We start from the raw sequence: 24,057 nt of genomic DNA, 5'->3' as shown, positions 1-24,057 counted from the left end.
ACCAAGAACTCTGTTTTATGTCTTGGTTTTTTGATGTGGCCTTAGTAGTGGGTTTTCTAGGAATGCAACTCTTGTGTAAAATGTGCAACTCTTGTGTAAAATGAGGTATATTTGCATTTCTCGGTTCCAAACCTTACCGAGGGCCATTTACCATCCAAGTCGGGTGGTACACCCATGGGGTCTGAGTCTAAGGTAACACACCTGTATCAGAGAGGATGTATAAGGGTTAGAGCCAGCATGTTTCTATGTAGAATGGAAACATTATAGACATTTTAAAGAGTAATATATATGCAAGTATAGCTTATTACGAATTGAGCATCCAATGAAAAACTGTGCTTTATTCTCAGCTTAAGGGCAAAAGGAAGCCAGAGTTTGGTTATTACCCAAGCTCTTAAAATTGTTTGAACGTGATGTGACACAAACTTAGTACGCATATTTTGTATTACTAGAAAGGAGTCACGATCACTATTCATTGTAGAAATATAAGACAGAAGATGAGAATGAAATGGATATGTGCACAATTATATAAACATTATGGAAAGTTACCATAGCATTAGGAAAAGTATAAAAGCAATTTGGTCATGTCAGGTTATAGCACTTGGGCAAATATGTGTTTGTATGTATATAAATGAGTCTGTGAGCTCTTTGAGACTGAAACCAAAGAGTATTTTATTTGTGTCCCTAGCAGTTAGTCAGGTGACTGGCACAGAGTAGGAACTCAAGAAATGTTTCCTACGTTCATGTGTATTTGCATGAATGCTAGGATTGCAGAAAGCAGTACTTGGATGTCACAGAGGGTCTGAGTAGCCGATGCTCTAGTGAATAATGAACACAGCTACTGTAGGTCAGTACTTCCTCAAATTTAACGCACATAAAGTCTTGTTAAAATATAGACTGTGACCCAGTAGCTCTGAGATGGGGCCAGAGGTTTTACATTTTTACCGAGTTCCCAGGTGATCCCATTATGCTCCCTTGGTCCACACTCTGATTAGCGAGGCTCAAGATTTCCTGCTGAGCATCTGTTGTTCTGCACCTACGGGTCAGTGCTAGCACTTCCAGGAGGAGAAAAATGGTGGTAAATAATGAATTTCTTTGAATTTTGATTATGTGATACTTCACAGGATGTGAACGCACTCCAGCTTATCCACTGAGGTGTTGAAAAACATTTGGGTTGTTTCATCTTTGTTTTCTTTGCTGTCACAGTCATAAAGATGCGTGTACCTGTCTCATACATGTGTGCAAGGGTTTCCCTCTCTGAAAATTTGCCTGGTTGTAGGGTAAGTAAATGTTAAAAGTTTATGTCAAATTGTGTTCCAAAGTGGTGCTAAATCCTACTTCCAACACTGCTAGTATTTCCATTGGTCCATATACTCTGAAACTTAATGTCAAACTTCATAATTTTTGCAATCTAAGGGGTATAGACTAGTAGCTCATTGTCTTACATTTCAGTGATTACTAATGAGGCAGAGAATCTTCACGTTTTCGGGCCATTTGTATGGATGGCTGTTCGTGTCCATTGCTATTGGATTTGTATATGGTTGTTTTTTTCTTAGTGATATCTTGGATTCTACATTACAGACACTAACAGATATTTTCAGTTATGCGTATTACAAATATCATGTCTCGATTTATGTCCTTCATATTCTTTCTGATGACTTCTAATTTACAGACGTCAGTGTCATTCAAAATCTGACTTTAAAGGGAATGCTTCAAAATGTTTATCGTTAGGAATTATATTTGGTCTAGGTTTTTTGTGGGTGCCTTTATCTTGTTGAAGGATCTCTTATTTCTTGTTTGGTAACACTTCTGGGTCAAGAATGGATGTTATTGTATCAAATAGATTTTCTCCATCTATTGAGATGCTTATGTGGTTCTTTCTTTGAATTTTTAATGTGAATCATATTAGAATTTTTTTCCTTATTTAAAACCTCCCCCTTGCTTTCCCAGTATAAACCCAATTTGGTCATCATTTTTCTTTTTCCTTTTAATTTCATGGCTCAATTTGGTTGGCTAATGCATTATTTAGGAATTTTGCTTCTACGTTCCTGAGAGAGATTGTTCTGAACTCTTGCCATGCCCTGTCTTGTCTGCTTTGGAGTCAAAGCAACAGATACAAACCTCAGGATGAGTTGGAGAGTGACTCCCATTTTCTGGAAGAATTTATATAAAAGTAGGATAGGGCTTCCCTGGTGGCACAGTGGTTGAGAGTCCGCCTGCCGATGCAGGGGACATGGGTTCGTGCCCTGGTCCGGGAAGATCCCACATGCCACGGAGTGGCTGGGCCTGTGAGCCATGGGCGCTGAGCTTGCGCATCCGGAGCCTGTGCTCCGCAACGGGAGAGGCCACAACAGGGAGAGGCCACAACAGTGAGAGGCCCGTGTACCACAAAAAAAAAAAAAAAAAAAAAAGTAGGATAATATGGAAAAGTCATATAAAACCATTTAGGCCAAATGTTTTCTTCTTGGGCAAAGATTTTAAACTACTGATGAAAGATTTTCAAATAAGCTAGAACACTTCAGGCTTTCTATTTCTTTTTGAATCCATTTTGAACACGTGTATCTTTCTAATAACTTGTCCATTTAGTCTATTTTCCAATTTGTTGGTATAGATTTGTCCATAACAGTCTTATTATCATTTTAGTCTCTTTGCCTGTGCTTGTATCTTCCTTTTCATTAATGGTATGGACTGTTTCTGCCTTCTTTAAGTTTATGTTACCATTGTCACCAGAAGGTTATCCATTTTACTAGGTTTCTTGGAGAGCCAATTTTTGCTTTTCTTGATTCTCTGTATTGCATATTTGTTTTATTAAGATATCTATCCCATCATCTCTTTTCTATTGTAAGAGTTTAAGGATCTAATAAATGAAATACTGCTTAGAACCCTACAAGTGGCAATATGTATTTTCATTATTATTTTTTAGTTCTTTTTTTATAAATTATGTAGAAGGATCTTAGATTTTCTAAATATACGGGGATTTTATTTTTATTTATTTTTATTTTTTAACATCTTTATTGGAGTATAATTGCTTTACAATGGTGTGTTAGTTTCTGCTTTATAACAAAGTGATTCAGCTATACATATACATATGTTCCCATATCTCTTCCCTCTTGCGTCTCCCTCCCTCCCACCCTCCTTATCCCACCCCTCTAGGTGGTCACAGAGCACTGAGCTGATCTCTATATGGGGATTTTAAATTTACCTTTGTGTTACTGTTATCTTATTTTTCTTTGTGATATAAATCCTTTGATATTGAGACTTTCTTATGAACTAGTTTGGCTATTGAAAAAACATTCCATGGGTGCTTGAGAAAAATGCCTATTTTCTCTGCGAGGTTCTAGGTAAATTCCTTCCACCAAGCTTTTTATTTACTCTTCACAAGTAAAGAGTAAATAAAAATACATTTGTCCTCTTGATCTATTAATAATTGAGATATCCCACTACTGTCAACTTGTCAACATCTCCCTCCAGTTCTCTCAGTTTTTCCCATGTGTGTTTTTTTTTTTTTTTTTTAAATAAACCTATAGGCTTATAGGCATGAAGTCTTTACCGGACTTTGAAGGCATGGGGCATAACTTGTCACCCCCTTGTCCCCCAGGGTGGCAGCTGCTGAATGAACAAATGAATAAATGTTCTGAATGGATTTATTAATCTGATTTTTTTTTAACAAAATGGAGTACCACACTCACAGGGCCTAATCTGAAAGGCTGTACAGGAATGGGTTATGGCTGAAAAAGATTTCCATTAACTATCATGCCACAATAGGCCAGAGATCTTGTAACATTAGTAAAGGACCTTCTATCAAACCATGTTCACTATCATCATGGGTTAGGGTTTCAGATGAAAGCCTTGGGGGTTCTAGAATTTGGAGTTATGCCTGTTAGTTAAGTGAAAGGCATTTCACACATCTGCTTTTATCAGTTTATTCATGCTGATAGGTGCTTTTAGAGGGGATTCACAACTTGTGAAAGGCTCTGAATGAAAAGATCCAGGGAACAAAGTCCTCTGTTTATCTGTAGAATGTGCCTGAGGAAGGATTGTAGCAGCCCCACCAATTTCTCCTCTGTGTTTAAACACATAAATGGAGGAAGAGTAACAATCATTATTATTAATTTCTTTTCTTGTATAACTTGACTTCATTAGACTAAATCCATATTTGGGCCAATACATAGCTTCAAGGCACATTTAATACTGAGGCTCATTTTATAGGGGAGGCTAATTCTTTAAATCATTTGATGTATGTTAAAAATTTTCAGACATACACTTAGCTCTGATCCAGTTTAAGATTATGGTAATTCTGAACATGGCTCAGTTTGAAAGTTTAAAATGAGTTACAAAACTGCTTAAGAAATGAAAATGTGACCCCTTGCTTATCATCCTTTTCTTAGCATATATGTATGAATAATCTTACCAAATATCTTAATATGATGATGCCGTGTTTTAGAATTCCTCTCGTTTCATTCTCACAAATCAGCAGTCACTGCCCTATTGATTTGCTGTTAGATGTCTTCTTTCAATACCCACGAGTCCCCAGAGCTGTTTTTTATTCTTGCCTTGAAGGAAAGGTTATCTTAAATAATAACATAAAAGTTACTCAATATAGGTATTAGATTTATGCAAATTCTCTTTTTGAATGAGAAGAAACAAGTAGTAAAATGGAGCTGAGAACTATTGCTTTATTGATTGCTTCTCTCACCCTGGAAAAAATACCCACCAGGGTCCCTAGAATTTTCTTTTTTCTGCTGAATTTTCATACTAGGATTGAAAAAGAGAGAGGGGATTACTGATGTTCTATTTGTAGAAAATGCTGGCATATGTGTCTATTCTAATCCTGTTTCTTCAAGGAGACAAAATGCTTCCACGGATTCTGAGTTTCTTTTGATGGAACATATACCGGTTTGGTTGCTACTTAATGAATTATGAGAGTTTCTTGATAATAAATGATAACTAATCATGATAAATAACAGGCTTCTGACTTTAACATCTTTTAAATCACCGAAGTTGTCTGAAAAGCAGAATAGAGTTACAAAGGCTACCACTTCACAGAGAAATGGAAACAATACATATTTTATTTTTGGATAGATAGTAATCAAATATTTAAAAATAATTCAAATCTTAAAATCAAGATATATACTATACACATTGGTTATTTTAAAATTATATATATAGTATTCTAAAATACTGTAGAATTCTAAGAAAAGACATTGAAAAATATTTAGGCTAATTTGGAGCTAATTTCACAATACATTTATATAATACTGTCCTAACTATCTATATCCTTTTTTTTTTCTTGGAAATATCAAGTGATTTTTTGTGTCATCTTTTCCAAACAAAATTCTTAGAAGATTTGGAGGTATTTCATACAAAATTATAGAACAATTTTTAAACAAAAATAAGCGCAGAGTATATCTTTCATTTAACTTTAACTTGTTTTAATCTCTTTAAAGGTTATACTTTTATTTTATGACCAGGATATATACAAACTTACAACCTAGGCAAAACTAGATCTATCTGACCTAATAAAGAATTCATTTCACCTTGCTTTAATTTATGAGCTATTTCTTATTCTTTAATTTTTCTTCTACTTCCCATCTGTAGGAATATTCATCTTCTTGATTCCATCCCTCTGCTTACTTGAATTCAAATTATTGCTGGTTCTTTGGTCCTATCTTATTTCTGATGTGTTTGCTATTGCAGCTGGTCCATGGAGCATGAACTCCCAGGGCAGTAACTGTCTGACTTTTAAGTTTTCTGTTCCTTCCTACCCCATGTTGCCATGTCACCCTCCTTCCATGTGTAAGACCACCTTTGCATTCATACCATCATCACACTTTTTACCCTCCAATCTTTGATCTCGCAATTTCCGCTCTTAATTGCTTTCAGAAGTCTCTCACCACTAAACGATGTTGATTGTCTCTTCCCACACCCTGTATTAGAACCGTCCTATGTTTTACTTCTCAGAAGATTGTGAGCATATTTTTAAGTTGTCAGAATGTCAACTTTATGCATTTATTCATAAACACCAAGCTTCACATTATTTTTCAATTTTCACCTTAATATTAATAGAGCTATTTAAAAAATTTTCTACTTTTCTAATACACACTTACTATATGTCGTCTTCCATTTAGAGTGACATAACTTGATATAATTTTAAACATATTCTCAAGTATTTAAAACATGCCTCCACTTCATTTCTCACTTTTGTTAATATTGAGATATTAAAACATCTCTCTACAAAGAGATCCACAGCGGTCATTCCTAACTCTTCTTCCTCGCTTCTTTGTGGATGTGTTGGAGGTGGATTGACTTGGGCAGCATAGGGGACTGTAAATGCCCTGAGGGCAGGGACCATGGCTGTCCTGATCAGGAAAGACACATAGAGATCACCATGTCCAGCTCATAGTAAGAGCTCAGTGATTAAGTTCATAACCAGAACCATGACGGTAATATAAATTCAACAGTCCTTCCCCCGCTCTACATAGAATATCAACTTCTTAATTAATGCTGTAAATATTACATAGATTTTAAACAAGAGAGCCAGAGTAAATAAAACAGAGAAGCAAAAGACATCATATCCCAAGGAGGGGCAGGGATTTTGATTCCCCCTTAGAACAAATAGGAAAACGGGGAAGCAAATAAGATCAGTGTCTTATTCAGGGTCGCATAATTGGGCAGAGCAGGACCTAATGTGGGGAGTAATTTATTGATAAACTAATTTGTCCTTCTTGTATATTCTCTCTGCAGCACATCTTCCACAAGCCCCTCCCCACCTCAAGCCCATAAGGTAACTAGGTTCCTTTTGAGGGCTTAGATTTTGTTCCTGCTTCAAATTTTTAGATCTCAAAACCAACACTGTTTAAATACAACAGCCCTACCTATCTTTTGTGACAAATGTATTCAAGTGAGGAAGTTAGGAATACATGTTTTTGAGGACCAGTAGAAGGAAGCTGTCCCCCCTCAGGCTGGAGAGAGATCAAAGGTAGAGTTCTTCTAGGTAGAGCGGGGCAGGGCACGCTGGATTGCATATGGGATAGGTGATCCATGCTTTCAGCAGGCCTGGCTCTGCACAGCCTCCTTTCCAAAGACTTCCAGAGCCTCAGCCATGACTTAGAAGTGGTAGAGCTGCCAGATCTAAAGGGCCAGGCAGAGGGAGACTCTTAGTGACTCAGCGATAACAAGAGTGGGTCGATAACCCTTTCAAAACTGGTCTCCAGGTCTTTGGTGAGGTGTAGAACTCTGGAATCTAAGCAAATCAGAGAGGAATTCCAGCAGTCACTAGGATTAAGCTCCCTGCCAGTGTGGTCGGATGCGGGGGGTAGGTGGGGTGGTTAGTCTGGTATAAGTTTATTAAAGAAGAAAAAAAGAGATTTTTCTTAAAGGGGGATAATTGATTGATTTGTACATTCTCTAATTTCTCTGTGGCGTAGCTTTTGCGGAAAGACTCATGCCTGCTCTGTTAATAGCTACATTTCCTGATTCACCAAAGTTTCTTTAGAATCGGACACACAAATCAGGATCTATTGGCATATTTATAAAGATACTTGGCCCTGAGATTTCTTTTTTTTTTATAAATTTATTTATTTATTTTCATTTATTTATTTTTGGCTGCGCTGGGTCTTCATTGCTGTGCGTAGGCTTTCTCTAGTTGAGACGAGCGGGGGCTACTCTTCATTGCGGTGCACGGGCTTCTCACTGCAGTGGCTTCTCTTGCTGCGGAGCACGGGCTCTAGGCACGCGGGCTTCAGAAGTTGTGGCATGCAGGCTCAGTAGTTGTGGCACACAGGTTTAGTTGCTCTGCGGCATGTGGGATCTTCCTGGACCAGGGATCTAACCCGTGTCTCCTGCATTGGCTGGCGGATTCTTAACCACTGAGCCACCAGGGAAGCCCAGCCCTGAGATTTCTTACTCATGAAATATTTAGGTTGTAGCTACGCCAAATGTACTCTTGCTTGGTACAAATATGAAGTATAGCACATTCTAAGAAGGAAGAGTCATGTTAAGTTGACATTCTCCAGAGAATTGCACTAGTTTTGTGGACCAGTATCACCTGATTATGTTAGGTGAGGGATGAGGTATACCTGTGCTGAGTAGTAATTTGTAGTATACAGAAGGCTTCTGTAATTTGGGACTTTGGGAAGACAACAAAAGGATTAGCAGACAATGACCTATCTTATGGGATGGGGGTGCTACACATCTGAGGTTGTCTGTCCTTAAGCACAATATTGCAGCCACCGTAGTGCAGCTGCCGTGCACTGCAGTCGTGTGGCTGAAATCCATCCTCTCCAGGGGTTCCTCCTCCTTTGCCAGTTGTGGCTCAGAGAACTAGCTCTTTTCCTCAGATTATCTCCTCTCTTTGTGATCTGCTCCATCATTCAGGAGTGCCCACCTTTTTTTATATTAGCATCAGGGCATTCAGTGATCTCTCTCTTCATCAGAGTTCAACTCTTTGTTACAGTCATCATTAACTTTATTTTAAAGTAATTTTCTTTCTCCCAAGATGCTCAGGCTAATACTTCTCAAGAGGTTGCCTCTGCTCCTGGTACACTCTCAACTGTCCTTCCTGTGATGGGAGAGGTAGCAAGGATGAGAGCCTGGTCCAGGTTGAATTCAACAACATGAAGATTCCTTCCTCAGAAAGAGATGGTCTCTGCAATACTTTCTGTAGATTCTTGCAAAATAGCCCATCTAATATTTAACCGTTTTATTTTTTAATCTTACCAGCTTGAATTAAAATTATTGCTGGTTCTTTGGTCCTATCTTATTTCTGATGTGTTTGCTATTGCAGCTGGTCCATGGAACATGAACTCCTAGGGCAGTAAAAGTAATATGTCTCACCAGCATAATGTTCGACCCTCTCTTCAAAATTCTTTAGGACTTAAAAGCTAACCTATCAAGAAATCAAACACATAAAAAAAATCAATAAATCAATGAATCAAGTTGTATATGGGATTGCTGTAAGAACATAGATTTGTTGGTATTTGTCAGCAATGTCTTACAATAATTTAAGTATACTTGCTCAGGCTTTTCATATTCTGTAATTGTAGCTTTTATTTTCACTCTTTAAAACAAGCAATGCTCATTCCACTCTCTCTCTCTCTTTGGCTTCTGACAGTTATCTGATTCCTGGACCAGGTAGGATGCGGCAAATTCCCTCTGCAGATGTAATCATTTGCAATTGCTTATTCATGGACAAATAAATAGGGACTTTATTCTAAGGTGTAAGGTCCATAATGGTTTTCATCCCCAGGCACAGTCTAATACAGGCCAGAAAACAACTAACTTATGTGCACTTAGAAATCCCCCCCGCCCCCGGGGAGAGAAACACCGCAATCGGTAAGAATGTTCTAAGTTAGTCACACCCAGGGAATAAGATTACGAGTCAGAAGCAGTGGAGGAAAGCCGAGGTAGTAGGAAGTTTTCAGGCTTATTTATCTATTCTATTGTACATGGCATCACAATGAGGTAGAACCAGAGAGCAAACAGAGTTATGCTCTTATAAATTGCTTGCTCGCTGGTTCTCACGCACCTGCTGGGCTCACTTCTGCTTTGTCATAGGTGGATCTGGACCTACATCAGTGGGGCTTCTGTTTGTTTGAAGCTTCTGGTCTCCACTGTATAAAGTTCTTCTCGGTTTATAAGCCATTTCAGGTCCTCCTCACTTTCCAGAAAAAGTTGGAAAGTTCCATGATTCTCACTCACCCCTCACAACCACATACATTGACCTGATAGTTCTTGTTACCTAGACAATGTTTGCCGCCAGATGTAGAGAAGGCATTTAAAGAAGTTTTTCAGGATTCCTGCCTTAGGAGAAGAAATCGAGTTATTCTCCCCTCACCTCCCCCTGCCCTTTTTCTTTTTTTACAGCAAGTTCTACTAAAGTCACTGAATATGAATCCGCAATTAAATATCATACACATGTTTCCTCTTTGTAGCTACATTATTCTCACTTTCATTTTCTTCAGAGTGAGGATTGTTGTATGAGGATTGAATATATTCATTCAAAACCTTATAAAAATCTTTGCCAAGAGCAGTCAAGTTAGCCAATCTGTAAATGCCTTCACATAATTGATACATGAAGATGATCTCTAACCAACAAATGGCTACATTCTAACACTTCTCAGGAACGTCGTTTAGAAAACATCTCCTCTAGACGCTACATCCATGGTGGTTGTGTTCGTGGAGTGCTCCTCAGACTCTGAATACCTTGGGATGTTGCTGGTCATCACACTGCCTAAGAGCAGCACCGGTAGAATCAGCTGGAACAAGGCTTCTGAGCGAAGAGGGTCTGGGGTTCAGTGAGGCCCCAGAACCCCTTTACTCCAGCTGCATCCATGCTAATGGGTTCAAGGGCTCCTTCTCTTACCTTCTCTGAGCGATTACAGGAGGCATCTATGATCCTAGAAGTGCTAGTTTCAAAGTGGGGACTTTGGAGCGATGGGTTTGTGGTTGGTGGGATGAGGCTCCTAAGAGACCTTAGGACAAAGAAGTGGGAAGATAAAGGCCTAGTGTGTGCGTTTGTAAACACTGTAGAATGAAAAGTTTAATTTCTTGGTTTTTCTCAGCCAGCATTTTAATGACCGGTTGTGCTGTCCTTGTAATGCCAAGATCCATGTTCTTTACTTTTGATGACCAACCAGCTGCTGGTGCTGATTTATCCATGCAGATCCAGGTCAAGACAGGACACTACTCAGGGTGTCTAGTACTCCCTTGCTGCCCCCAGTGTCAGCATGTGGTCCCTTGAACTCTCTAAAGGTCTTTGTTTTGTTTTCTCTCTTTCTTCTCGACTAGGCTCCTGTGGTGCACTCGTATGAGGCAGATGGGCTCCCTCCCAAGTTTCCTTTCTCTCCTCGTGAGTGATGACGGTGTGCTGACGTGTTGAGAGACAATTTTCCATGGGTTTCTGATTTCTCTGCCTGTCTTTTGAGAGAGATGTGACTGCCGGTGTCCTGGACTCCCTCTTTAAGGATGTTCGTACATTCTTGAAAGATAGAGCTGGTGGCTCCCCCTTAAGCAAAGGGCAGGCGTGTTTACGCTCCAGTGTAATAATGTCTCCCTCTGGCACTACCTGTTATAAAAGATTTGGGTTCCGTGAGCTCAGAGTTCCTCTGCTGCTAACCCAACCCACTGTCTGGGCAGGTGTCATCCTGTGGGTATTGGGGCTTGAGGAAATGGCACAAATGCCAATTCCCTGGCTACCGTGATTGCTGTGAATAATAGATGTTCCTTCTTGGACCCAGGAATCTGTCTGTCTTGACAGTACCCATGAAACGGTCACATACTAACTTATAGTTTAAAAGTAGGGTGAAAGTTCAGATGCTTCGTAATTCTTGATGCTAGGTTTCCTAAGGAAATTGTGCTGGGCTGCTGGAGTGGTAGATAGATGAGGTGTAGAGATAGGAGGGAGGGGAGGTAGACCTTCTGTCATCGCTAGATGCCCTACTACAGACCTAGCTCTGGACCAAGGTGGAGTAATGTGAGAAACGGAGACAAGGATGGAGGGGGAGACATGGAGGATCCTAGGGAGTGTGACCTCAGGGAGGCTGGGAAGGACAAGTGTGAGAGCAGGGGAAATCCAAAGTGGCTGCAGAAGGGATAGGACGACAGTTCTCCACCCTGACCCTAATGTGATCGCGTGGCTGGACCACATGCTCTAGCTCTTCTAGCATGATTTTTATTTGTAAGGGATGCTTGCATACCGTTTATGAATTGTCTTCAACTGCATGTCCTGCGTAGAGCCTTGAATAAGTGGCATCTTTTAGGTATGCAGTCACATAGAGGAGGAGAGTGTTTGGGAAATAGCTTAATTGGAACATTAAAAAAATACATTAGCCCTGGACGCTGTGTTGCCTTGATTACAACGTACAGTGTGATTTAAAATATGATTTTGTGTTCTTGAAACTGGTAGTTATCTATGTACTCAGGGTCAGAGCAAGCCCTCAGTCAAGGTCCACATTCAGATGGCAATAAGTTCATGAGAGTCTACTCTTGCAGGTTTTCTCAAGATTAGGAACATTACTTTTTCCCAAATACGACAATCCACTTATTGTTCCTCTTGGCTCTGTAAGCCACGGAGAAGGATTTTCTTTTTGTTTATATCCAGGGAGGAAATTCTAAACTTTTCCTTTCTTCTTTCCTATATATAAACATATTTCTTGATTCTAATATTTGTATAAAGAAAGCAAAGGAAGGTTATTCGGAAATAGACATCATCCAAGTATTTAAAAATGTTCAGAATGTCCCCCCCCTCCCCATTTTAAACAGGAAAATATCACCGTTTTTTCTAGGTGCCTAAATTAAGAGTAAAATACTTGGAAAAGTAGTGGCAGCCCCATTTATGAATGGCTTACATGTGCAGAGCTTTGGGGGACATAGCCTGCTTTTTATTTTCTATTCACTGCAGGTAAAGTGACCAGCTTCATTTATTTCTTTTTCTTGCTTTGGTCTTAAATGCTCTCCAGGCTTGAGTTTTTGCCTCCATAACAGTCTTGGAGTGTGGTGATCCATAGAAGCTCTATTTAACTCTGTGGTTTTACGTTAGGGTGGCAGCTCCTGTGGAATCCTGTCACCTCTGTCAGCATGGAATTTTTGTTTCCAATTATAATGATTCTCTAAATAATTTGGAAGAACAATAATTAGATCTGGGTTTATTTTTTACTTGCTGTGTGTGGTCTTATCCTGTACTCTTCTAATTTAATCAAGTTATTTCTAAGATCATAATTTGTACTTTTTCTGTGCTGAAACGCTGACATTTTATTGACCTAATTCTGTAACTTTTGCCATCACAGGCTTATCTACCTTAGATGTTGTTTCTTTTTGTCCTGTCGTTTTCTCTGCGCAGCTGGTCCTGTCTCCAGACCACCCATCTGGATTTAAGGTTTCAGATTTTCTGTTCCATAACACAGCCTAGGAAACTGGAACGGACTTTTAATTGGTAGGGCACATGGTATTAGGTTTGCCTCATTAATTGATCAATTCAAATATACTTAAATGAACCCTAGGATGACCTCTCATATTCTCCAAGCATCACTGGCTATTTGATTATTTTACACCTGTCAACAGGAGTTAGTACGGGAAGAATTTCTGAGTCCATCAGCTGGTCAGGTCTCAAGGCAGCATGGTTTTGGAAGCAATAGTGGAACCACATACGAAACTACACACTGAGTGTGGATGGACTTATTTTGATCCCACGTGGGTAGAAGCACATCAGTTTAGGCTTTTCACACGGTTCTATTCTTGACTCGCTTGTTGGCAATTTAGAAAGAGTAATCCATTATTTCTTTTTGTCTGTCAAATAAGGACGGTGATATCCATTTTGCTCAATGGGTGGCTATGGAAGAATACAAATAAAGAATATAAACGAAGCTCTCAGACAGTCTGAATGTCAATAAAAATTCATGAAAGCAATATTAACAGCTTTATTGAGATTACAGTTTATATACTATACCATAGTCACCATTTAAAGTATACAATTCAATGGTTTTCAGTACTTTTATAGATACGTGCAATCACCAGCACAATCCAATTTTAGATCATTTTTAATCACCCCAGAAAAGTATCCCCAAACCCATTTTGCAGTCACTGTCCACCCTCCCGCACCAAGTCTTTAGCAACCACTAATCTTTTCTTTCCCTATGGATTTGCCTGTTCCGGACATCTCATAATTGGAATCATACAATTTGTGGTCTTTTGTGACTAGTTTCTTGCACTTAGCATAATACTTTCAAGGTTCATCCATGTTGAACCTTTTTACTGTGTGGTATAGCATATGCTTACAGATATACCACAATTTTTGAACCTATTCACCTGCTGATGGACATTTAGGTCCGTTCCAGTCTTTGGCTATTAAAAATAAAGCTGCTGTGGACGTAAGTGTACATTTCTTAGAAGGACAAATGCATACATTTCCCTTAAGTAAATACCTAGAAGTTAAGTGGCTACATTAAATGGTTAGTACATACTTAGCTATTTAAGAAACTGTAATCTCATCACATCCACAGATCTTGCCTCCACTCAAGGAGAGGGTATTATACAGGGCATAAACACCAGGGGACTGAAATCTTAAGGACCATCTTAGAATTCTGTCTAACACAGTCAAGATATACTATGCTTTCAAATGTTTTCATGGATTTTACTTGCTAAAATTTTGTTTAGAATCTAGGCATCTATGTTCATGAGGTATTTTGGTCTACTGTTATCTTATAATATCTTTATCTTTTTATTATAAAGGTAATTCTAGACTCAAGGAATTCCTTAGGAAGTACTGTATTAATTCCCTCCTCTTTAACTTTCGGGAACATTTTGTGTAAAACTGGAGTTATTTCCTTCTTAAGCCCTTGGTAGAATTCACTAGTGAAGCCGCCTGGATTTGGAGTTTTCTTTGTGGGAAGACGTTTAATTATACATTTAATTTCTTTAACAGATATGGGATTCTCCAGTTTACCTGTGTGAGTGTGAGAGAGAATGAGCATGCATGTGCTTTCGTAGTTTGTGCCTTTCAAGGAATTTGCCCATTTCACCTAATTTATTGAATTTACTGGTATAAATTTGTATATAATATTTCCTTATCATATTAATAAATGTAGAAACTGTAGTTACACCTCTTCTCTCCCATAATGATATTGGTAATTTGTCTTTTTTCCTGATCAGTTTCACTAGTCGTTTGTCAAACTTGATTTTTCTCAAAGAAATAGCTTTTAGTTTCATTGATTTACTGTATTCGTTTTCTGTTTTCTATTTCAATAATTTCTGCTTTGATCTTTATTTCCGTTGCTTACTTGGAGTTCTGTATCTTTTTTGAGCTTTTTAATTTTTTAGTTTAAGATGAAGGCTTAGGTTCTGGATTTGAGATTGACCTGTTTCTTTTTTTTTTTTTTTTTTTTTTTTTCGGTACGCGGGCCTCTTACTGTTGTGGCCTCTCCCGTTGCGGAGCACAGGCTCCGGACGCGCAGGCCCAGCAGCCATGGCTCACGGGCCCAGCCGCTCCGCGGCATGTGGGATCTTCCCGGACCGGGGCACGAACCCGTGTCCCCTGCACCGACAGGCGTACTCTCAACCACTGTGCCACCAGGGAAGCCCTATATATATGTTTAAAAAGATTCGCTTCATGGGGAAAATAAATTTTCTTTATCTCAACTGACTTTTCAAGTTATAATTTTAACCCACAATATAAATTTAAATTTAATTGAAATAACATACATAATGATTACTTCTCTGCATGACATAACCTAGGGAAATAACTTAGAGGTAAATTACTGGGAAATCAACAAAGCTTTCTTTTTTGTGACAATAAAGATTAGCATTCTCCAAGTAGTTGAGCAAGCATAAGAATCAAGTTCTGTGGTGACATAAAAATAAGAAACATTTTAAGGAGTTACTTGTAGGTGGTTATAGAATGTCTGTAGCTCATAGGAACATTGCATGATTTGTCATTGCTAGTAAGATAAAGGAACTAATTTAAAGGCATTTAAAATTATGTTTATATAACTGAGATAGATAAATATGTAGGAGAGTTCTTTTGTGTATACATGGAGGCATAATCGATCTAATTGCCCATTATACAATCACTGTATTGGAAAAACATTTATCTTAAGGTCAAGTCCATTTTTCATGTCACCTATAATGATTCTATCAGGAATTCCATATCCCAATTTCTCATCATTGTTAGCTTCAAGATGTATTTGTATTTTTAATCTTACTTTAGTGTTCTTCTAATTTGGAAGATAATGCCACAAATATCATCAAAAGCAACATTAAAACCAATGATTTATAATCTATTTGGGTGACCAGATACCATACCCTAGAGACTAATGATTATCAGCCACTCTCTGTATACCAAACAATGTGTATCACTGACATCTGAGCAGAGCTAAAAATGAATCAGGCAATCTGTTGGTCAGTCATTGATGTGTAAGTCACACTAGGCACAGTGGTGAAGACAAACCCATGATCTCCCAGAGCTGCTTTTATGGTTCAAGAAGCAAGACAGTTCCTTGAACATGCATGACAGATGCAATAGCAAGTGGACCACAGGGCCTGATGGCAGAAGCACATCTAGGAGATGCAAGAGCTCAGAGACTCTGAAACCACCTTGGAGTCATGGAGGGGTAGGGCGCAGGAGCTTCAAGATGGAGCCATGAGCTGGGCTTCGATGGACAATAAACAGTTAAGGAGTTCGCTTTCCCTGACACTGAGGTTTGGAAAACAATAAGGTAGAAAGAAGCAGAGATTGCATGCAGGGGACCAGGATGTGAAGGTCCTCAGATGCACAGATGCAGGGTTTGCACTCATTCTTCCCCAGCTCTACCTCCACCTCGGAGGGTTGGGAACCCCTAGCAATTGGGGGTGTGTTGGGGTTACGGTGGGGAGGGGTGAACAGAGACACAGTCCACCTTGGCCCTGTAGCAGGGATGGTTAGTGCAAAGGAGCCTCAAGCTTAAGTGAAGTTTGGAGTCTTCGATTCCAGGGGATGAAAGATTTTAATTAAAGGTATGAGAGAGTTACTGTGATGAGAATAAATAGATTTGTTACCTGAGTGATGGGAACTACTAGGAGACCAGACCGATTTTCACTTTTAAAGGAGGAGGTGGTGAAAGGACCAGCTGTGGGTTTTCAGGGGGCAGCTGTAAGGGGCAATTAAGTTGTCTTCTCAATCTGTTTGGTAAGACCTGGGCTTTTGGAAGACTGGTTTTACCTCTTACATACTGATTATCTAACTCATGGGTCCACAGACTTTCTGTAAAGAGCCAGGTAGGAAATATTTTAGGTTTGGTTGGCCAAGGGTGAACTCAAGGATATGACGTGGGTACTTATATACCATGAAAGGAAACACATTGGTGCAATTGTTTTTGACGAAATTCAAAACATAATAGAGCACAGTACTTGGTAATACAGGTGTGCTTATAAGAATGGAATTATTTTTGAGGGCATACTTTTCTTAATCAGAATTAGTGTTCCCTCTCATCCGATCAGGAAATGTTCATCTGTATAAACCGTTCTTAGCTTGTGGGCCAGAGAAACAGGTAGAGGTGGGGCTAGATTTGGCCCACAGGCCATAGTTCACCAAGTTTGTTGAACCTGGCATAAAAAAATAAGGTTTAGTTTATCAGCACATTTCCTAGAATGGAATGAATAGAATGTGAGGGTACTGTTGGTAGAAATGAATTAAATATGGTGGGGGCAAGTTGGGATAATAGGATCACATGAACCCTCACAAAGAGCAAAGGAAGACTTCTTACCCTTCAGTGTGCTTCTGTGAAAATCAAGAATCAGAATAACCAGAAGTATCGTTTGATACTAAATGAAATTTAATCCTCAGAAATCATTTTAACAACGGATTGCGTTTTCAAGTGCACCCTTTCATGATTCCTACGGTGGAAGAAAGTACAAGTATTCATCCATTTCATTGACCTTCTTCTTGGTACATGGAAGCAATGGAAATAGTTGTCCAAATGCTACAGCTCTTAATGGGATAAATATCATTGACTCCTGGGTTACCAATTTTACTCGTGTGTATTGGGGAGGGACTAGAGCCTAGAAAGGTGAAGACGGAGTAGAGCATGAATAACAACCACCTAACAATGGGATGAGAAATGCTGGGCAAAGGGCCCCTTGAACTTGAGGCCATGATACACCATGTTCAGAAATCACAGCTGGAATATTTAGCAGATCCAGTGGTAACGTACCAGTTAGGACCCTTTCATGTTTCTTCACCTCACATTTAGTAGCTTTGTAAACATACACAAAAGTGAGAATATTAGCATGAGAAGAACATTAGTGCATTTTTCACGAGTTAACTGCACACTGAATTGGCCAGACTTGTGCGTGTAAACCATCCAAATCACAGAGGCCAGTCAGCACGACGGCTATTCACACTGATACTCTTTTTTTTTTTTTTTTTGTGGTACGCGGGCCTCTCACTGTTGTGGCCTCTCCCGTTGCGGAGCACAGGCTCCGGACGCTCAGGCCCAGCAGCCATGGCTCACGGGCCCAGCCACTTCACAGCATGTGGAATCTTCCCGGACCGGGGCACGAACCCACGTCCCCTGCATCGGCAGGCGGACTCTCAACCACTGCGCCACCAGGGAAGCCCACACTGATACTCTTGGTTGCAGGTGCCTGGCAATTTTGCATTGTATTCAGATCTCCTGTTCTCTCTTTTCTAACGTTTTATCAGTGTTGTCAGTGTACAGCTCTCTTTGTTAAGAATAAAAGCTACACACGAATGAAACCTCCAATATGACAATAGAAACAAACTCACTCTAGATGAGGAAACATTTGCTATTTTATTTTTTTTAATTAATTAATTTATTTTAGGCTGCGTTGGGTCTTCGTTGTGGTGCACGGTCTTCTCATTGCGGTGGCTTCTCTTGTGCGGAGCACGGGCTCTAGGCGCGCAGGCTTCAGTAGTTGTGGCACGTGGGCTCAGTAGTTGTGGAACACGGGCTCAGTAGTTGCGGCACACGGGCTCAGTAGTTGCAGCACACGGGCTCTAGAGCACAGGCTCAGTAGTTGTGGAGCACAGGCTTAGTTACTCCACGGCATGTGGGGCCTTCCTGCACCAGGGCTTGAACCTGTGTCCCCTGCATTGGCAGGTGGATTCTTAAACACTGAGCCACCAGGGAAGTCCCAACGCTTGCTATTTTAAATGAAAATTTCCTAGCCTGTATAGTCAGGACCAGATAAAAACATGCACTGCTGTTAAGTGTATTCACTTTATTTCTGTTCGTGTTTAACACTGTTGTATCTGAAGCCACCCTGTTATCAATCCTTAAATCCCCAGCAAATATTTACTGGATGCTTGCTGAGTCTGTAATCACACCAGGCACCGTGAGGTTCCCATAGATTTTGGAGAAGTAATTCTCCATTCTACGATATTTCAGTCTTGACAATATTTGCTATTTTTAGGTGATGCGTCAATAGCATTAATGTATAGATACACCGAATTCTATTATCGTAAACATACCAACTATGGAAGTAGTCATGTTCCGTTTTCTTAAAAGATGAGAATTCCTCTATTTTCAGCTATATTTCATTCCACTCAATGAATTAATCTTTCCGACCGTACTCATGTTTATTTTAGTGTTGTGTAGCACGTTAAAAACTTCTCATTGGTTTTATCAACATCTTATTTTTGTTCTCTGCCTTGCCAGTTTTGGTTTCTTGATTTTAAACTCTTGGTAGTATGAAGGAAAAAAATGTGTATCAGAATTTGCGCATTTTAAGGAAGCCAGAAAGTCATCAATTTCCATTTCCCAGACAACGAAGAATTTTTGTTCTTCAGGCTCCAGGCATAATCGTTTCCCATTTCCACAACTGTGACTTCTTTATGTTGTACTGTCGTTTCACCCTCCCCCCTACACTTGCTGGTTTAAACAATCATGGGGAAAAGAGAAGAAATATTTATCCTTTTTCTATCTCCTTGATGCTTTCTTTGCCCCCTCAGTGTTCTCTCCAAGAAGATAATTTTTGGTTTCTCTACATCTTTGTTTCCTACCCAACAAAGATTTGAGATTTTCTCCAATGATGCCCCCTTCCAAGTCATATACATAGAAATGTATCAATAGAAAGATTGGTAGATAGGTTACATAGATATAGACAAATGTTTATATGCACACATAGCTACATGCATTCCTTTGAATGTTGCTTGCTCAGAGTCGATGACTATATTCCAGGTGTGTTTCAGCTTTTCTCCTTTATATTCTAGTTGTTAATGGATGCCCTCCTTACCCATGCTTGTGTAGGGGATCAATCTATGAGAGAGGTTACATTATTCTCACAATTAAAAGAAATCACATAAATGATATTTCTCATTAACATTTTCTTTTTTCTTTCTTGGTAATTTGATATGACACGAAAGGAGTTCATAGCCAAGAGTAGTCATGGACCCCTAGGATGGGCTTCAGGGTGTCTGTGAGCTCTGGAAGTTGGCATATATTTCCCTCTTCTTTATTTACTATAGCATGCCCTTCTTATCAGCCTCCTTAAACCCATTTTGCACTAAGGTAGAATATAAGTGCATAACCAATGACCTCGGTGAATATTTTAATTAGTAGCTTGGAGTCGTTCTGAGCATTTATTAAGTTTTATTTTACAAGTGTTGTAGAAAACTCTCTCTCGATATAGAAAATTGTGGGCTAACTAGTTTTAGGTAGACAATTTGGTTACCCTCTTATCCCTCAGATCTTTATAAAATAGGAAGGATAATGCTATCCTCGTGTTTGAAAATTAAGGAACACACGTAAGAGTGCTGTTGACCCAATGGAATCTCCTTATTTATTTATTTTTACTTTAATAAATACTCTATGCTAGACTCTTTTCAAAGTCCTTTACAAGTTTTCATGCATTAAGTGCTCATAATTCCTACCCCATAGGGTTGTTATCATCATAACTAAACTATAAGAGAGGAAACTGAGGCACAAGGAAGCCAAGTGGCTTGCCCAAAGTCACGTACAGGTGTGGAAGAGCTAGGGTTTGAACCCTTCTGTTTGTAGAGCTCATGGATTTTATTTTTTCAACAACAGTGCTGTCCTATGCTACTTCCCAACAGCTGGAAAAAAAATTTGGAAAGGGGATCTGTGAAGAATGGTCAAAACTGTTTTTCTATGCCGTCCCTTGAATCCCTGTAAGACTCCCCCAAGATTGATAGGAGAATCATTATTCTAGAGCCAGTGGTCCCACAGCTGTTGGCAATTCAGCTCTCCTATAACCCTCTAGACGTGTCAGAAAGCAGCTGTCGGAGAAACTGAGCTGCCAGCAGCTGCTGAGCGAACACCTCCCTGTGTGCGACAGCGTGACATGGTATCAGCAGGGCAACAGAGGCTTATCCTGGGTGATGGGCCAGGGCAAGACAATCTCCTCCCATTTGGGATTGCTTTTTCCAGGGGAAGGTTTGGAAGCAATAACTAATTCTAAAACACGGGAGGGAGTTAAGGCATCTTGTTGTTTATAAAAATCACACCCAGAAGTACACGTGTGCTCTTCCAATGGGGATTTAATTCAAAGCTGGTGATTAATGAAGATCTCAGAATCTGTGTATGTGTAACAGTCACGTAAACTCGTTGTGGGGTGAACAAAACAGTCATTAATTTGAAGATACATTTTCTTTCTCAGCCAGACTTTCCAATGTTTCTTAAACACGTTGTTTACATAAAATTTATTTATAGTGGATTTTTACCCTCCCTCAGTAATCACTGAAGAGAGATGTATATAAACAGGAAATGTCTCCCTTTAATTCCAGCTAACACCTTTGTTATTTATACTAGCGTGCGTAAGTCTCTCTTTATGACATAACATCTGTTGCTGGAAGAATGGTTTTGTTGGCAGAAATGAGTAATATCTTCTGAACCAAGCAAAAGAAGACATCAATCATGGAAGAGAAAAATAACCTTGTTCCATACGTTGAACATAATGCAGACACACTTGCACACAAATCGACATGGTGATTTAAAGCTCTTCCTGAATCGCTCATAGATGGCAACATAAGCTGAGAATTTGGGCTGTATGTCCACTCTTGTAGATGAACTTATGAGCTTTTAGGGGGTCTGCGGGTTTTCCCATTCCTGATGAAGACATCCCTATTTGTGAGAAATTTGTATTTATGACATTTTATATTTGCCCTTAACGATTTTAATTTCCTAAAATTGGCAACACTCACTATGAAATTATAATTTAATTCTTATTGTAAAGTAAACGTCTTCCAAGTTTACTTAATTTACTGAATAAACTCAGTTTCTTAATAGACCTTATATATATGTGTATATATATATATATTTTTTTTCTTAGTTGTAATTTTGCTAGAATGAAGCAAACTGATATAAATGTGGCTTTGAATGAAAATCCCAGCTTATGCAAACAAGTATTCTCCTTTTTAAAGGTCAGGTTTATTTTAAAAATTGTAACTCTAATATGCACACTGCAGAAAATTTGGAAAATACGTGAAAGCAGAAAGAGAATTGCTTATAATCTGCTACTTGGGATTTCTACTGACGTTGGCAATCCAGAATGAGGGTTTTGGATTTGAGAGGAATGAAAACTGCAGAACTACTTGGAATAAAGTTTTATTATAGTTCATTCATTCGCCCAAGATTTACAGCTTTGGGTGAAAAACAAAGTGTAAACACCTGGAAAAAAGGAAGCAGTGTGTGTCTTCCAAGTCACCGTTTTATAAATCATTCGTATTTAAACTTGTCACTACTGTGAATTTTTTCTTGAGATTTCAAATCCCATTAAGATTGCAAGAGCATCTGTAATTCCAAAAGGCCAGGCGAGCTTGTTTGAACAGTGTCGTAGCTCAGAGTGATTTCAGCAGTTCCGGCAAAGCGTATTGGGAAGAATTACTTGTGTTAATTATCTTTCCTTTTCTTCCGATAGTCCTATTTTGAAAAGAAAGCAGCAAGTTATTAGTGATGATAAATAAACTTGGGCTATACCAAGGGGGCGGGTAAAGAGAAGAGTTAAACATGTTTGTCTTCAGATTCCCAGTATCAGAGAAACATTCAAATGATTCCAAAATGAGGAAAGATAATTATACTTGATCCATGTTGATACAGAATGTGTCCTTTGAGCTAAAACTGCACTAATGCTTTAAGTCTCCGTTCTATTTGAGGATTCTTTTTTTCATTCTGGAAAACAGAGTTGCGTGTCTGGATCCATCATGGATTAAAGGCATAGAGTGTTCCCAGGGCAGAGGGACACCCAGTTCCCTAAGAGGTCCTGCAAGCTCACGTCACTTCTATATATTTGCCTACACTGCTCCAGCTGCCTGTAACTTCTCATTCTCCCCAGTTAAAATCTATGTATGTTTTAACTGTTAACTCCTTTTGTAAAATGTCAAAATCAGAAAGCCTATACTTCCTCAAAGATGCTTATACTTTTATTTAGCACTTACTTTTTTCAGCCTTGGCTTATAGTTAATCAGCTCCTGGGTCATGTAAACATTTATTGAATGCTGATTTTTATTCCAGGCACCATGCTACACCCTGTCACATATTTGATGTCTTCACCAGAAGTTAGTGCTTTGAGGACAGAGATTGTGTCTCATCTTCTCCATGGACGTTCAGGACTAGTATTGCGTGGGAAAGGGAATTGACAAGTTTTGAATGAACGTGAAATGAATTAGATAAAATTTAGACTTACAGTCATAGCGGAATCATCACCAAGAATCCAGCTTCTCCCAGGTTTTTGGGCTCTTTCAGTATCAGTGAAGGTGACCTGGTATGAATTGTGGGTTTTTTTTTTTTTTCACATTTAACTGATTTATTTAATTGATTTAGTTGAGTCTTAAAAATCTACGATCAAAACGTTACTTGCATTTGCTTATACTTCCTGTAGATTATTCCTTTTTTAAAAAATTTTTATTTTAAACTGGAGCATCGTTGATTAAGAATGTTGTGTTAGTTTCAGGTGTAGAGCAAAGTGGTTCAGTTATACATGTATCTATTCTTTTTCAAATTATTGTCCAATTTAGGTTATTACAGAATATCGAGCAGAGTTCACTATGCTATACAGTAGGTCCTTGCTGGTTCTCTATTTTGAATATAGCAGTGTGTACGTGTCAATACCAAACTCCCAATCTACCCCTCTCCCCAGACGCTTCCTCCTGGTAACCATAAGTTCGTTCTCTAAGTCTGTGTTCTTGACCTTGGATTGTCTCCAACATGCGTTTATTTATTCATTCACACATGGGCCAGACACTAGGCTAGACGGGAGGTTCAAAATGCTTTATTCAAAACTTTTACTCTGGCGATCTACCTTTAAATAGTCAGACCGTGACAAAATGCTGCTGGTTGCCTGTGAATCGTTTAGAGTAAAACAAATCATTAAATTCTTTGCTTGCCCTGCAGTCTGTTCTCTGTGGTTCTGAAAGGGTCAAAATAAGCAGCCAATGACAAACTGTAGCTATTTTTAAAAAATGTCTTTGTTTTTATTGAACTGTACTTGATGTACAGTATTGTTTCAGGTGTACATCTTCAGATTCTTTTCCATTATAGGTTGTTACAAGATCTTGAATATAGGTCCGTATGCTCTATGGTAAATCCTTGTTTATGTATTTTATATATAGTG

Source organism: Tursiops truncatus, chromosome 18, assembly GCF_011762595.2.
Source record: "Tursiops truncatus isolate mTurTru1 chromosome 18, mTurTru1.mat.Y, whole genome shotgun sequence".
NCBI classification, from domain to species: Eukaryota; Metazoa; Chordata; class Mammalia; order Artiodactyla; family Delphinidae; genus Tursiops; species Tursiops truncatus.
Note: the sequence above shows the minus strand (reverse complement) of the source record.